Here is a 17,961-nt window from a genome sequence, read left to right as displayed (position 1 = left end):
ACATTCATTTGCATATAATTTACATCTTACTTGTGAAATCTACCTAAATATATACACGAAGACTCCCAAATCTTTGACACTGTCAATTCAATTTAAAGGGTGTCTAACACTGGCAAAAAGGTCTATCTTTTAATGACAAGTAGAACTATCACTCCATTAAACCGATAAATCTACTTCGTGATTTTGGGGCACCAAGGGGGATTACTGTGGCATGCATGCATGCATTCATTTATTTATAGCATTGCAGAGATACTCATGTAGGTTACATTAGAGATACTCAGTGAGTTATCAAATTCAAATCAGTGTGTTCAAATCCCTGTTGTTCTAGCTTACATATTACATGGCAGTTACTTTACCTCTAAAAGTCTCAGTTTCCTCATCTCTAAAAGGTGCACAATAACACCCACCCTTAAAAAAATATTATGAAATACACCCTCTATTCTAGTAGAACTTATTGGATGATGCCTGATGTCTTTTCCTTGTCTTAATAAGCTACTCTATTCAGCATTTCTTCATCACAAGATCAACATCAACTCTGACATGGTAGGAAAACCATTTAAAATGGAATCCAAGTTCTGGGTTTGAGTCCCAATTCTAACTGCTAGTTGTATGCCCTTGGTAAGGTCCTATCACTTCTCCAGTTCTCAGTTTCCTCAGCTTTCAAGTTAAAATATGACTAGTATAAAAAGCTGATGATTGAGCTGAACAATAGCTGTAAAAGTACATTTTACATAAATGTGAAGTATTTTTCTTTTCCAACACAGCTTTTATAAACAACAGTGTGAAAAAGGTGAGCTGCCCTGAGATAAGTATGGGGCTGAGAGATATTTAGTCTGTGAGCCACTTGGCCAAGACAAGTGTACCATATCTGCCATCATCCACCATCTAAAGACTCTGCCAAGGGGGTGGGAATGGCGGAAATTTTGACAACTCAACAGTAAAAAATAGAATGTATACATTAATTCACAACAGAAAAGGAAGTGTAAGTCATGGCAGAAAAAAGAAATCTACACCTTTTTCTATACATCAACATTTTTATCTATACATTAATACCACATTGTCATTTGTGAAGTTTAACTTGCAATTTACTCCAAGGCCTAGAAAAAGAACTGGAATATAAGACCCTTGTGGAGTGTCATTCTCTTTGCCCAGAGATGGTTCATGTCCATCAACAACTTCTGGTGTCACTGACCACAAGGGTTTGATTCCTCTGTTAACTCTTCAGGGGGTAGGTGAGTCACCTTCCTGTAGCCCCTGTCTCTTCTCTCTTGGGAACTTTCAAAGGACTTGGGGTGCAACAAATGCTTTCCCGGGCCCTGTGTGGTGAGTTTCCATTTTATCATCACTTATTCAAGATTCAACATGGATATGAACTTAATATAGGAAACCAGAATATAGGTTCATGGTTGTAGAGTTACCAGAAAACAGAAAGCACAGCTCTTCCTGTCCTTTCTTTTGTATCCAGGCGGGAAGATTTGCTCCCTACACCATTTCTCATCAGAAAGTAGATAACCAACTAAATAGAAAACTGCTCCCAGATGGCATCATTCAGTAGTGGGAGATCCACATCCTGGAATTTCAGGATCTGCTCTATAACTCTGTGTGATCCTGACAAGTCCCTTAATCCTTCTGATCTCAGTGTTCTCATTTGTAAAAGTATAGGATTCAGTGAAATGGTCTCCATCTAAGCCCACGACACTATCCAGTAATTTTCAGGGTTAACTGAATTGACCAAAGCTAAAATATGGATTTCTGATCAGACTCATTATATTTTTTACTCTAAGAGAAAGATTCCTCCTTTTTAAAAAATAGATTAAGAAAAATAAACTGTTAGCTCTGGAGATGTAATGTCACTTTGGTTTTCCTATGTAGTCCATGGTAGACTTTAGGAGCAGAATGATGAGTGTAATTTTAACCCTGCAATTAAACATGGATTTAAAGCACCTAGCACATGGGCGGATCCAAGCAAATGTTATTTCCCCTTATACAGTCTTTCCCAGGGTCTTCAGTGTACTCCTGAAACTGAAAAAGTGAAAGCTGCTCAAATATCTGCTTCCAGAAACACATCTCATCCATGCAATGCCAACAATAGCAAAAGAAATCCCAGTTTTAAGGCAGATGTTGCACACACTCATTGCTTCCTTGTCTTCTGGCACAGGAACTGAGATCTGATACTTGGGGCTTCAGTTTTCCTTTGTGCAAGATGAGCATTAGGTCCTTTGCTTAGAAAGAGCTCAATTGATCTGTCTCCAGGATGACGTGCATGATAAAAAGCAAAACAATGTAAGTGAGGGGAGTTTCTTTTTGTCTTGCAGGTAGCCTTAGAACACTTCTTGCTGCTCAAACGTCGTTTCCCTAATAGTAGGGTAGTAGTGTGGAATGTGAAAAGATTACTCAAAATTAGGGCCATTTTGGAGGCCAGGTGTATTAAAAACTATGCCCTTCCTGCCCCACCTTGACAGAGAAGAACACAGAGGGAAGAAATCAGGACAGGGTTTTCTGTCAGCTCCTGCAATAATAAGATAGTTCAATATATGAATCTTTATTTTTTATAATATATTTTTTAAATTTTTTATTTATTTTTTATTTTTGGCTGCGTTGGGTCTTCGTTGCTGCACGTGGGCTTTCTCTAGTTGTGGTGAGCGGGGACTTCTCATTGCAGTGGCTTCTCGTGCTGCAGAGCACGGGCTCTAGGCACGCGGGCTTCAGTAGTTTTGGCACATGGGCTCAGTAGTTGTGGTTCGCAGGCTCTAGAGCACAGGCTCAGTAGTTGTGGCGCAGGGGTTTAGCTGCTCCGCGGCATGTGGGATCTTCCTGGACCAGGGCTGAAACCTGTGTCCCCGGCATCAGCAGGTGGATTCTTAACCACCACGCCACCAGGGAAGCCCAACATATGAATCTTTACACCAAAAATTTCAGTTGATTGGGATAACAAAGCACAAACACCAGATTCCAAAAAGCTTCTCATTCCTTGACTCAGATTCAGAGGCAAAGACTCACGATGCTGATGAAACAACTATCTAAATAAATAATACAATTTTAATGAAAAACACAAGAGACTGATACAAAAGAATGCAGCCTCCTGCTGCACCAACACATAGCCCCAAGTACAGACACAATCATTTACAACAGGGGTAAAGAGATCCTGTTCTCCCCACAAGTCCGATATGGTAGCCCAAGTCTAACTGATGAAAGATGCCCATTTTTCAATGAACATCCTTTTTCTGACTTTTTTTTTCTTTAAAATATTCCAAGAGGTAGAATTATGGATGCCAAGTCTATGCACGTTTTTAAAGCTACTGAGACTTATCCCCAAACTAGTGCATTTTTCTTCAAGGGAAGCCCCTCTGCTTGGTGTGGTGGCATGTGGGATACCCAGGATTGGATGTTAAGTGGCATACAAATCGCAACCTCCTTTCCTTGGCACTGAATAGAATTTAAGGTGCTGCCTGTCATCTTCTTTGCAGCCTAGGCCTACTTTCAGCAGCTCCATTCAGTTGCAAGAGGCTGCATGCTGGACACCAGAGGACAACCACAGAACTGGCTCTTCTCGACACCCTGTGAAGGTCACATGAGCACAAACCTTTCAGGGGAAGCCCAGATGTCAACAGCCAAAGTAAACAAGAGAGTCGCTCACTAAGGCAGCACTCCCTGCTTTTTTCAACATAAACAATCTATGTTTATTACAGAAAATAGACAGGATAATATTTTAAAAAGCAAAGTCACCCATAACCTCACCACCCAGAGACAACCATCTTTACATGTTTATATATGTCCTTGTATTGATAGAATTCATTCTCATACAAATATATAAGTAAACTTGCATTTTATAAAAACAAAATTATAGCATATATATACTATGCTACACTTATTTTTTCAGACTTAGTAATACACAACATTCTATACTTTTGAAAACATCAAATCCTGTACGTTGGCATATTTAGGGTGTTTCCAACTTTTCTCTGTTAGAACATGTAGACACACACACTTGCATGGCATTTAATTCTGGAAGGATATCTATTTTTTTTAAATCGCACTACAATAAACATCTTTGAACATGTATGTTTTCAATGGACATCCTTTTTCTGATTTTTTTTTCTTTAAAATATTCCAAGAGGTAGAATTATGGATGCCAAGTCTATGCACGTTTTTAAAGCTACTGAGACTTATCCCCAAACTGTAGTGCATTTTTCTTCAAGGGGAGCCCCTCTGCTTAGCGTGGTGGTGGCATGTGGGATGCCCAAGATTGGATGTTAAGTAGCATACAAATCCCAACTGCTAAGAAGCCGATGGGAAACAAATTGGAACCCTTTCTAAAGCGTCAAGGTGATTACTGCTTAGTACCCAGATATCTTCCAGCAACTTCATATAAAATATTCCTTCATGTCAGACCCATAATCACCTTTTCAAACTTGTGCCGTGGAGAGTCTCCGATATGCGTTCAGCCTGCAGGGCATAAATCTCTCAGAGCGCACAGCAACCTGCAGAGCTTCCCTCCCACAGGCGTGGGGCTGCTCCGCGGCAGCTGAAAAGCACATGTTGTGGTCCTCCACACTCACCTCTTCTCCCACACCCTCCTCCAGCTTCCTTCTGCCTTCGGGCTTGCACATTTCTCCTTGACAGTTGCTTTCAGAAAAATATTTCTAAGATGCTTACCTATGCAAATCTGTCTTTCAAAACAGTACCCACAATCAAACCTCAGCGCACGAAAGGCTACACTCATTGGTGGCCAAACGAGCATGTCAGGATGACCAAAGAGGTAGGGATTTGCTGAGCGCCGATATACAGCCCAGAGCCCTTCTGGCCTGAGTTATTTGTCCAGAGGAGGGGAATTTAGATGCTCTGCCCTTCCACTGAAGAGCCGCACACACAAATGAGGACCAGGTAGCAGATGGATCAGGCAGGTGTCGTTCCCCAAGAAGTTGGCATGAAAGTTAACATAAGAGAGGAATCTTTCTCACAGTTCTAGGGTGTTCGCCATCAGACGTGTCATGTCTTACTTCACTAGGAAAAAACTAATCCATCGAAGCACAAACAGCTTCCCAAGCCCTGTGCTAAGGAGTCCAACTCGTCCCAAAGCTGCCAAGAGTCCCCATTCATGTTTCCCAGCATTCTCTGAGCGCAGGTAGGCTTGGCTGCCCTCGCTTATGTTACCACACACAGGCCTACAAAGCCCTGGCCTGTGTGCATGCAGCATTTTCTGACACTGCAGCACGTGAAATAGCTCTGCTGACCAGAGGGGAAGAGGGGGAGGGCTAAACTGGGAGACTGGGATTGACATATACACACTACTATGTACAAAATATATAACTAATAAGAACCTACTATATGGCACAGGGAACTCTACCCAGTACTCTGTAATGACCTATATGGGAAAAGAATCTTTAGAGTGGATATATATGTATGTGTATAACTGATTCACTTTGCTGTACACCTGAAACTAACACAACATTGTAAATCAACCGTACTCCAATAAAAATTTTTTTTAAAAGGACTAAAAAAAAGAAATAGCTGTGCTGTTATTTCCATTGTGTTCTTGCAGCAAATGCCAAGTGACCTACAAGCACCTGAAATGCACCTGAGACCGGTCACGGGAGAGCTGTTTCAAGCCCACGTCTGTGCGGGACCTGGAGCATCAGGGGAAGATCCTAGTGCTGTGTGCTTTGGCCGCCGCTGCTTATGGTCATTGCCACCTGAGTTCATTGCCATCCTCGGGTGTTAGGGCTCAGGGGTAGTTGCTGGGGGAAGGGAAAGCTGGTAAGGACTTGGACAGGACGGTAGGTGTGTATGACAGCTGTATAAAGCTAGCCTGTTAGTGGGAGATGGGGAGGTAGGCGGCACTGGGGGCTCCAGAGGCTGAAAAAATACACCCCTGGTGAGTGGGTATTTTTCTCCAACCAGGCTTTCAGGAAGGGGTGAATGCTTTTCTCTCTGCTCAGCATCTCCCGAGTGATGACAAGTTTCTCAGCCAGATCCCCACACTCAGAACGGTCTCAGTCCCTAAACACCACCTCCTGAGAATCCCCAGCCCACTGGTGGGTCGACAGTAGTGATAACAGCACCAACAATAACAGCATCTGTGATGTGTGGAGCCCTACATGCCACTGTACGCTTCCTCGTAAAGACAACTGTACCCGGTTTTATTGAATCCTCCTAACATCTTTGTGAAGTTGGCATTATTATTCCTCCTTTTATACATAACTATCCTGAGGCCCAGAGAGGTTACACTGACTGCCCGAGTCAAACAGCTGGCAAACGGCAGAGCGGGGTTGGACTGCTCTTAACCTCTGCACCAGGTACACACTTATCTGTTCACTCAGAACGGGGCAGGTACCAAGGGCATGTACTAAGAAGACGAACACATTCACAAGTTTTGCCCATCGGCTGTTTCCCCAGCTTGTATCTCCAGAAGGTTTACTGGGCCACATCATGCTGCCCCCAAACCCACACAACCACCCAAAAACGGTCCCAAACAAAACCGTCCTCTTTCATCCAAACATTTCTTCAGTTCTCACCATGGAACCACCATATCTACATCAACCCTGTGGGAAACTACAGTCATTTATCTAACCCTTCTTCCTTACCTCCATGCAGTAAGTCTTGTTTTTTCTCCTCCAAAATGGTTCTTCAAGGTAGCTGATCATCACTTTCTTATTCCAACTGCCTTGGAGCTGTGCTCCCTGCCTCCAGCATCTAGACCCTCTATTCCGAACACCACACCTTCAGCAGCGCTTCTGCCATTTCCTACCTCCCTCTACACCTACAATCTTGAGGTGAGATTCCTCTGTCTTGGTATCAAGGCCCCCTATAGCTGGCCCCATCCTACCTTTCCATACTCCCACCTTTGTTCTACACAATATCACCTCCACCAATCTCCTCACCAACAAGACCCACCTGTCAGTCTGTACCACTCCACCCAAATCACTGTTCAAGCACCATTCTCATGATTACACAAGTTTAATATTATTGCATTTCACAGAGAATCCAGTGTATAGGACTCAGTCAACACATCCATTTCGAAATTAACTATGATATAGTCTGGACAATTTTCCTGAATCAAAACACGTAGCTTGGCTTTGTATGAAACAGATCTTGGCCATTGATTGACCATAAATTTAAGTGAACCAGTTGAGGAACACAGCCACTTGAAAAAGCCAAGACAAGGCAAACCGGGCCTGTGTCATGAAAAGCATGGTGCCCAGATCATGAATATAGGTCCCAAGACAGCCTCCACCGACCAGGGCACATCCTGAGTGATGTACGCAACTCTGGATGTCCTGCTTAAATTCTGTGTATCACCTGGTCAAGATATTGATCATCCCCAGAAGTGGGATAAAGCTAAGGAAGGGACAGAGAATTGATTATGAAGGAAAAACCGTGGGGCTCGCTTCAGCAGCACATATAGTAAAGTTGGAATGATACAGAGAAGATTAGCATGGCCCCTGAACAAGGATGACACGCAAATTCGTAAAGCATTCCATATTTTTAGTTACATGTAAAAGAATGAAATTAGAACACTCCCTAACACCATACACAAAAATAAACTCAAATGGATTAAAGACCTAAATGTAAGGCCAGACACTATCAAACTCTTAGAGGAAAACATAGGCAGAACACTCTATGACATAAATCACAGCAAGATCCTTTTTGACCCACCTCCTAGAGAAATGGAAATAAAAACAAAAATAAATGGGACCTAATGAAACTTAAAAGCTTTTGCACAGCAAAGGAAACCATAAACAAGACAAAAAGACAACCCTCAGAATGGGAGAAAATATTTGCAAATGAAGCAACTGTCAAAGGATTAATCTCCAAAATATACAAGCAGCTCATGCAGCTCAATATCAAAAAAAAAAAAAAACCAATCCAAAATATGGGCAGAAGACCTAAACAGACATTTCTCCAAAGAAGATATACAGATTGCCAACAAACACATGAAAGGATGCTCAACATCACTAACCATTAGAGAAATGCAAATCAAAACTACAATGAGATATCATCGCACACCAGTCAGAATGGCCATCATCAAAAATCTACAAACAATAAGTGCTGGAGAGGGTGTGGAGAAAAGGGAACACTCTTGCACTGTTGGTGGGAATGTAAATTGACACAGCCACTATGGAGAACAGTATGAAGGTGCCTTAAAAAACTACAAATAGAACTACCATAAGACCCAGCAATCCCACCACTGGGCATATACCCTGAGAAAACCATAATTCAAAAAGAGTCATGTACCAAAATGTTCATTGCAGCACTGTTTACAACAGCCAGGTCATGGAAGCAACCTAAGTGTCCATCAACAGATGAATGGATAAAGAAGATGTGGCACATATATACAATGGAATATTACTCAGCCATAAAAAGAAACGAAATTGAGTTATTTGTAGTGAGGTGGATGGACCTAGAGACTGTCATACAGAGTGAAGTAAGTTAGAAGGAGAAAAACAAATACCGTACGCTAACACATATATATAGATTTTAAAAAATGGTTCTGAAGAACCTACAGGCAGGACAGGAATAAAGACATAGACAGAGAATGGACTTGAGGACACGGGGAAGGGGAAGCTAGGACAAAGTATGAGAGTGGCATGGACTTATATACACTACCAAATGTAAAATAGATAGCTAGTGGGAAGCAGCCACATAGCACAGGGACATCAGCTCGATGATTTGTGACCACCTAGAGGGGTGGGATAGGGAGGGTGGAAGGTAGACGCAAGAGTGAGAAGATATGGGGATATACGTATATGTACAGCTGATTCACTTTGTTGTAAAGCACAGACTAACACACCACTGTAAAGCAATTATACTCCAATAAAGATGTTTAAAAAAAAAAAGGAAAGAAAAACCATGGAAGCAATCAGTATGTTCAGAGGACCATCCAATAGAAGGGACATTCTAGCAAAGACAGATTTTTTTCCATGTTCCTCCATTAGGCAGAAGCACTAAGGTGCAAGTTTTAGGCAAGGGACGCAAAACATCCCAATTTAATATGCGTATTAAGTCAGTATTATAAGTAGTAATTCCCCTGTCATTAAAAGTGTTGGAGCAGACATGAAATGTCTACCTCCAGAATGTTTTAGAAAGAATTCCTATACAACATGGTAAAGCTACTATACCCCAATAAAATTTTTAATATTTTTTTAAATGTTTTAAAGAAGAATTCCTACATTGAGTGGAAGCTACAATGAGACGGTCCACTAGAGAAACTCTACCACTTTCTTTGCTGCTGCTTTTGCTGACATTGAGGAGGTCCCAGATTTCTCTTGCCTCCTAAAAACATGAAAGTAATTTAGTTCCAATATTCCCAGGCTACACTCTTTTCCTTTCTGAACCAGCCACAGTGAGTTGTGACAACAAGTGAAAACCCGAATGCCTATAGGCAGGTGATTAATTTTCTGCAATTAAACAATACAGAATAGAGAGTCCAGTGTACAACAAATAAGTTCATGCACTGCTCAAAGGTATTTAAATTCCAGTTATTTTTAAATATTGTGCCAAGAAAAATGGAATAACCAGTTTACAACCCCTGAAACCATCATAGAACAGAATAAAGTATTGAAGAATTTTGCTTTGTTTTGTTCTATTTTGTTTTTGCTATGGTCATAGATCACAGTGATTAGTAGCATGGGTTCTGAAACAGAACAACTGGGTTCAGGTACAAGCTCAGTAATTTCCAGTTATTTCGCTTCTCTGAACCTTAGTTTTCTCATCTTTAAAACATTAAGTATACTCACCTAATTGGTTTGTTTTGAGGAAAAAATGGAATAATATATACCACATGCTTAGAGCAGCGCCTACCATTTAATAAGCACTCAAAAACGAAGGTGAAATTGGAAAGATATTCTAAAAGGCATTCTTTTTAGGAATCCCCAAGTGGCCTAGCTTACCTTAGAGCAGCATTTCCTGATACATAGTCTTTGAAAGACTTGATAGTAAGTGTTCTGCACTAAGAGGGGTCCATGATTAAATAATTTTGAGAAATGATACACACTATAGGAATCCCTTTGGAGATGGACACTAGCATACATTAACTTGATTTACTCTGGTAGATTTAATCACAAAACCTCTATCCTTTGAGATATCCAACTAAAACCCAAAGATCCAGTATTTTTATGAATATATTTTAGAAATGCCTCCTTTTGGGAGCTTCCAATTTTTTCTTAAAGTATTTACTCTTTCACCATTTATATCCACTTCTGCTTCCAAGAAAGGATTTGAAGCACATGCTAAGGGGTCAAAGAAATTTATTTCTCTAGAGATTGTAAACCTCAACCTCCTCTTTGCTGGGCTTCTTTCCTCCCCCCAGACCCACTGCAAAACTTCAAAGCCAGTTTTGATATCCATTCCTTCATGCTGGTTCAATGGTCCTGAAATCTACATACCTTCTGCCTAAATGATCACCTCTTCTGCACTACTGAATATCTATAGAACCGTTCCCCCTTCCTGAAGTCCCTGGGCCACTTTCGTACCTCTCCAGGTCAAATTATTCCAACCATTGTGCCACAAATTGTAAGGGACACAACGGTAGCATAAGATAATGTCCCCTAGTCGCATGGAGCTTACCTTATCCTGGAGAGGCCAGATCTACACTCCTGAGCGAGTCAGAAATCAGAATTCACAAGCAAACTCTGTGACCCGAGAGGTGATCTGAGAGCTCCTCCTTCAACTTGACATTGACTTTCTGCATTGCATTTTCAGTGGAACGGCTTAGAGAAAAGGTGAGTATTTTCCCACGGCACGAACTGCCCCTTATCAGGGGTAAGTGATGGGTACATCAAACCTCTAAGTGTAAGTGCTATGGTTGAACCTGAGCTGCCTGGGACCTTAACCAGAGAAATGTGGAAGGTTTCCATTCCTGAGGGTCTTCATAAACAACTTCCTCAAATTCACCCAAAACTTGTATTGCTTCTAGAAGAACTCAGAGGAAAATATTTTTAATTAATGACAGGGTCTAGAAATCAACTGTGGACTAATTAGCAGGGAATTTTGAGTTTCAAGCCATTTGGATAATTTGGGGTGGTCCAGATCAAGTTTGGAGCAGTCCCCATTTAAGTCAGCCTGTGAGACTTCCAGTGTTTGGAGTGTGACTTTGGGGGTTGGTGGGGGATTTGAAGGTGAGGGAAGGTTCATTCATGAGCTAAAGAGCAGATCTGGCCCCTGAGATAGACTGTGCTCAGCAAAAAACGCCCTTCCGTGTATGAAGATGCAATAACTGGTTCTGTAGTTCCCCACCACAGGGAAAGTTGGGGAAAACAGGGGAAGGAAACCAAGAACAAGAATACCAGGGACTCAGTCCCTTCATTTGGAACAATTACTAAATGAACATTTGAAAAGGTGTTACATAGTTTATGAAACAGTATCACATGCGCTATTTAATTCTCACAAGTGTCCTTTGAGCTGGGATCCCTGTCTCCTATTTACAGATGGAAAAACCACAGCTCAGAGGCAGAGATAAAATGGTTTCCTCAAGATCCCATGGTTCATAAGTGGCAGAACCAGGACCCAAACACAGAGCCTCATGGATCCAAATTCCACATTCTTTTCCTCTTGAATCACCTTTAATTTTTTTGTTTTTTGTTTGTTTGTTTTGCGGTACGCGGGCCTCTCACTGTTGTGGCCTCTCCCGTTGCGAAGCACAGGCTCCGGACGCGCAGGTTCAGCGGCCATGGCTCATGGGCCTAGCCGCTACCGCGGCATGTGGGATCCTCCCGGACCAGGGCACGAACCGGTGTCCCCTGCATCGGCAGGCGGACCCTCAACCACTGTGCCACTAGGGAAGCCCAATCATCTTTAATTTTTGACTGGACTTCTTTGCTACCACCTGAGGAGTTGAGATAGCAAGTGGTTGGAAAAGGAAAAGAATGTGGAATTTGGATCCATAAGGATCTGTGTTTGATGTTGTATATGAAAGCTGTTAAGAGAGTAAATCCTGAGTTCTCATCACAAGGAAAACATTTTTTCTTTAATTTCGTATCTATATGAGATGGTGGATGTTCACTAAACTTGTGCTCATCATTTCATGATGCATGTAAGTCAAATCATTATGCTGTACACCTTAAACTTATACAGGGCTATATGTCAATTTATCTCAGTAAAACTAGAGGAAAAAAAAATTAAAGGTGAAAAGGCAGAAGAAGTTCTCCATGCTTACTAAACCCCTGCAACAAGTGACGTTCCAACGTCAGCGAGCAGAAGAGCCTATCTGCTCCTGACGCATGCAAGTCCTCCAGATCTGTCCAACTCTTTGTCACATCCCTTGTCCACAAGCAGTAAACCAACCATTTCAAAATCATATGGAAATGGTACATCCAGACAGTGGAATATTATCCAGTACTAAAAAGAAATGAGCTATCAAGCCATGAAAAAAAATACGGAAGAATCTTAAAAGCACATTACTAAATGCAAGAAGCCAACCTGAAAAGGCTGCATACTCTGATTCCTACTATATGACACTCTGGAAAAGGCAAAACTAAGGAGACGGTAAAAAGATCAGTGGTTACCAGGGGTCGAGGCAGGGGAAAGGATGAATAGGCAGAACACAGAAGATTTTGAGGGCAGTGAAACTATTCCGTATGACACTATAATGGTGGATGCCTGTTATTATACATTTGTTAAAGCCCATGGAATACACAACACCAAGGCTGAAGCCTGATGTAAACTACGGACTTTGAGTGGCGATGCATCAATGCAGATTCATCAAATGGAACAAAGGTACAACTCTAATGGGAAATATTGATGGTGGGAGAGGTGTACATGTGCAGAATCAGAGTTTATATGGGAAATCTCTGTACCGTCTGTTCAATTTTGCTATGAACCTAAAACTACTCTAAAAAAAGTCTATTTAAAAAACAAAAAAGTAGGTTCACATACTCAAGTTGTTCCAAACATACTTAAAAGTTCTCCAATGACGTACTTGCCTATCAGTTTTTAAGTTTAAATTAGCTAAAAATAAATAAAATTCAAAACAAAAATCATATGGGGGTCACCACAGAACCTCGTCGTCATTTCTTTCTAACTAGAGGCTTCTTATAGTCCCTTCTTCCCAGGAGCAAAAGACCATTCTGAGAATCTGTTACCTAGATTTGGAAAGCCTTTCCCCGGTTGAGGGGATGTACATGAACATCCTAGCAAAAGTGAGTTGTTACAGCTGGAACACCACCCAAATATGGAACCATTCAAACCTCCATGCTCCCCCTCCACAGCATCACTCTGAGCCCCAAGATTAGCAAGGAAAGTCTGTGGAACTGTCTTACAAAAGTGGAAGCATATTGCCAGGTTGCATCAGTCATCCTGGTCCAGCTGGCATCTGCTTCTCCCACCAGAATAGGGATACTTCTTCCCCATCTGCTCCTGGAAAACACCTCCTAATGATTGTGGATGGTGCCCGAGATGAGGGGAAGGAGGAAAAGCGCCACCTTCCTGACCCAACAAGCAATCTGTTCACACCTGGCAGCGTGAGCTTTGATTATCCTCGACTCAGGTTGTGTAACTACAGATGTCTCTAGTTTTCACAAAGCAAAGGAGCTCTTGTCTGGAATAAATGAGATAGATAAATTAGAGGGGGAAGGGAAAGAGTCAAAGGTGTCCCCCCCACTCTCCCCACTTTTCATCTGTGGTGATCTGGGCTCTCTAATCTATTGTACAAATGTCTGCACACAGCATGCCAACACTTGCTTGTAAACTCACGGGAGAAATATCACCTGGAGACAATGAATAATGTCTGCTTCATGCCGTTCTCCCCTAATATACTTTTTGTTTTGAAGGCATCATATGGATTAAGTTAGTAACACCCATCCTCACGTTTTCAAGCCGCTATCTCCCCCTAAATCATCTCCCTTTGGAACTTGACAGGTTATCACACCTTGTCTCATTTCATGCTGCAGCTTCCCATGAGCAGATTAGTCTTGCTTCACAAATCACAGGCTCCTTTCCCGAGTGAAACACCTTCAAAATTACAGCAACTTTCCCCAAGGGGTATCGAAGTTCTCTTTTCCAAGGTCTGTGGTGTTCCACTAAGAGGCTTCATTGTTCTGAAGCACCACACCTTGGATCATCTCCTTGGCTGAGGGTATTATCATAAAACAGCAAGAAGAGGATTCGCCAAGCCTGTGATAACTTCATCTCTGTATTTAACAGGGTGTCCTCCGGGCACGGCTCCAGGTGGCCTCCGCCTTACGAACCTTCAGAGGGGCAGGCAATGCCTGGAGCTGCTCTCCCAGGCCCAAGGTGCAGAGAGAGACAGGAAACAGTCTATCAGCAGCATCCTAGTGGTTCTGTGGTTTATGAAATTCAAGCACAACCGCTTGCAATTTGCCAACTCATTCCAACCTATGGTTAGACAACCATCTGTGGCAGATTCTGTACAGACACATACCATAGAAGTGTCAAAGAATCTGCTTCCTCCAAGTATTCCTATGATATTCTTCATACTTGCAGTGGCTGTGTATTGCTTCAACCCACTCAATAGTCATTCCTTTTCTTGTGCTATTAGTACCTCAGTTTCTCCTGGGAGGATCACGTCTTAGTGCATAACATTTGGTCCTAGCACTCAAGGTGAACATTTGACCAGGCCTCGTCAATGAGAAGACTCCATCACCCTGGCTACAGTGATTGATTCAGTGACAGTCGTGTGACCCACATCTGAGAACTTCAAGAACAATTAAGAAAGAGATGATCCCTTTCCACAGGGGTTGCTAAGCTGGTAAAATGTAACTCTGGATCTGAGGGTGGCTATCTTGCTACCACAGGGTGAGGGTGGGGGAGATCCTATGTGAAAATGGTGCCCTTGCAGAAGGAAGCACTGTCAAAAGTGAGAGAAATACACGATAACATTGTCTGACACCTGGATCCAGCCATGCCTGAAGTCACTGCCACATTCTAATCATAAGAACCAATAAATTTCCTTTCTTGCTCAAGACAGTTTTAGCTGGGCTTCTCTCTTGAAAACAAAGAGCTCTGATAAATACACTGCCCAATAACTTAAGGAAAATAAAAGGCATCAGCAGTCCCAAATGATTCATACATTGATTTATGGTAAAATACATATTGAATACCTAACCTATGTCAAGCTCTATGTTTGGTGTTAGGGACACAGAGACAAATAGGACACAATCCTTGCCTTAAAGGTTTTATATTCTAGTATCCAATTTAGCAACAAAATCCACAGTTTCAATAGCTCAAGGGATAATGAGGATTCTTGAATTTCTATTAAGAAATGAAATAGCATGGATTAGCACAAGTATCTAGCAACTTCGTATAATCCAGACGAGTGTGCCTTAGTACTTAGGACGCAACTTACTTCTATTACATGCTTTTGTGAAAAGAGCTAAATGCATATCTAATAAATTCTGGGAAGAGGAGTATGTGGCCACGTGTTGTTTATGTTTGCAGAGAGTCCATTCCTTCTTCTGATAATGACTTTGGGGAACCACCTCCACCACTGCTTGCAGTCTTGGTGAGACTGTCTATTTGGTGACTCTGTCAACTAGGCAAGACTGCTCCCAACCCAGATCAAGGCATGGCCATACGACATAAGTTGGTCCAATCAATTAGATCACTCCTTCTCAGTCCCCTTTTCAAGTATTCCCCTCCCCCATATACCTGCCTCGGGCCTCTTCTCTTTCCCATCTACATTCACTCCCAAGGTGATCTCAACCAACCTCATGGCTTTAAATACCATTCACTTAATTTAATTAAATTAATATCCCCATCACAGATCTCGCCCCTGAACTCCAGATCACCCACTTGCATGTCCAACTGCCAACTCTTGATACTTCCACCTGATCTCACCCTTAGCATGCCCACACCACACTCCTGAATCCTGCAGACTTGCTCTTTCCTACAGTCTTTTCCATCTTAAGAACTGCTCAGGTGAAAAAACTTGGGAGTCATCATTGATTCTTCCCTTTCTTTTCACACTCCATATCCTGACGGCCGTCAAATCTGACAGCTCTTCCTTCACAAGAGATCCAGAAGCTGGTCGCTTCTTATCATCACCTCCACTAAGATCACTCTGGCCCAAGCCCAAATCATCTCCTCGCTGGATGATTGCAGAAGCTTTCTTATCAGTGACCATGATTCAGCTTTTGGTATATTCAGTATATTAGCAACAGAGCAACCAGCGGGATTAAGTCAACACTATTCCTCTGCAAGGAAATGTCATCTCCCAACATCCACACCAATCTCCTCTAGGTCTTGACTCAAACCTCACCTTCTAGATCAGGCGTTTTCTGACCACTCTATTTGAAACTGCATCACCCTCCTGCTGCAGGTCCCTATCCCATTATACCCTCCTTCATTTATACTCCATAACACTTACTGCTACCTAACATACTAAATATTTTTGGCCTTTTTTCTTATTAGTTTATTATCATCTCCCCCAACTAGAATGCAAGCTCCATGAGGGTAGGGCTTCTGTCTGTTTTGTTCACTGCTGTAACCATAAAACCTAGAAGAGTGCCTGGCACCCATTACCTGATGAATGGATGAATGAACAATGAACACGGTGGTCTCTTTAGAGGAGGGACCCAGTGATGGAAAACAGTGCAGACTCATTCTGGAACGAGTGCCCAAAAGAGACCACACTTTATTACCTGCCACCTAAAGCTTCTGAACTGTCCTTCTACCTTCACTAAGGCCCAGTTCTTCTGCATTCCCATTGATTCTATGAGCTGCTCCTATTCAGCCAGTAAATTTCCCATTTTATATAAGCCAGGGTCAGTTTCTGTTGCTTGCAACCAAAGATTCCTAGTTGATTCAAGGAGCCAAATATCTAGGCTCTCACTACAACACCATTTATTGTCATAAATGTACAGAGATGTGGTGGCCTGGTACTTTGGGTGTCCTATTCCACAACAAGAGGTAAGGCTTTAACTGCAAATGACACAAGAAGAGCTGCTTATAAATTAGATTCACACAAAAGCATTAAGTAACTTCTGAGTCTTTTCTAAAATGACTATGCTGCTTATTTTAAACCAACAAGACCTCATTCATTTATTAAGTATATCTTATCCTTATAAAACAAAGATGTATGCACAAACATTCTAGAGAGGTTTTATAAGGTAATGATGAACAGCAGATTCATGAAGAGAGTAGAATACCTTCACTTCCATGTTAGCAATCAGGACCCTAACACCAGTAAGTCTGAGAAGATAAAACATGAAGGATATGAAAAATAGCATACATGTCTTTAAGCATATTGATTCCAACTTTTATGTGAAGGACAAGAAAAGAAAATATACCAAATCACTAGCAATGGTTCTAAGTAGAGCAATAGCGGTGATTTGTACTTTTTATTTAACCCTTCCTGAATTTTCACAAGCTTAGTAGTTAATAAACATAATTATTTTAATAAAGAAATAAACAGCATTCTTTTGGAATTTGAAACAACACAAATATTTAGGAGGCATGAGAATCTGAAAAACAGTGTGCTGACACCTTCTAGCTACTAACATAAAGTCATGGGAAATTAAATAAGACCCTCTCCTTCAGAAACTCCCTTCCTTCTGGAAATCATCAGAACATTGGTATGAAGAAGGAAACAAGGGAACAGAACAGACTATGTATCCGTGCTTCTCAAACGACACTTAGAAAACCATCCGTAACAGAGTCACCAGGGGCACTTGTTAAAAGTAAAGATTCCCAACAGCCATTTCAGACCTGTTACACCACAATCTCTGAGGGTCAGACCCAGGAATCTGCATTGAACAAATTCACCCAGTAAGTCTGACACCTGCTCGAGTCCAAGAACCACTAGAAAGATGAAGGAAGCTACTTGAAGCTCCTTGGGGATTCACCACGCCTCTGTTTGAATGATTTCAACTGAATAATAAAGCTTAAGTCAGCAGAGAGAAAAAACTCCATCAGTCAAAATCATCGCCAGGTTTCCACTTTGTTTTCTGTAGTGTAGACACAATCTATATCACATGCCAGTAGCATAACATCTGCAGGCCCAACCCC

The 17,961-nt window shown here is 41.8% G+C and overlaps 1 non-coding gene and 1 pseudogene across 1 annotated transcript; one reads left to right on the top strand and one right to left on the bottom strand.

Moving 5' to 3' along the window:
- LOC132522631 (transcription initiation factor IIA subunit 2-like) overlaps nt 1-16,078 on the bottom strand; it is a 126,848-nt pseudogene extending 110,770 nt beyond the window's left edge.
- LOC132523983 (U6 spliceosomal RNA) lies at nt 7,381-7,487 on the top strand. Its single transcript, XR_009541748.1, has one exon. It is a non-coding gene; the product is annotated as a U6 spliceosomal RNA (small nuclear RNA).
- Nucleotides 16,079-17,961: the final 1,883 nt, after the last annotated feature.

The sequence above is a fragment of the Lagenorhynchus albirostris genome, chromosome 7, assembly GCF_949774975.1.
Source record: "Lagenorhynchus albirostris chromosome 7, mLagAlb1.1, whole genome shotgun sequence".
Lineage (NCBI taxonomy): Eukaryota > Metazoa > Chordata > Mammalia > Artiodactyla > Delphinidae > Lagenorhynchus > Lagenorhynchus albirostris.
This window is presented reverse-complemented; position numbering and strand designations above follow the sequence as displayed.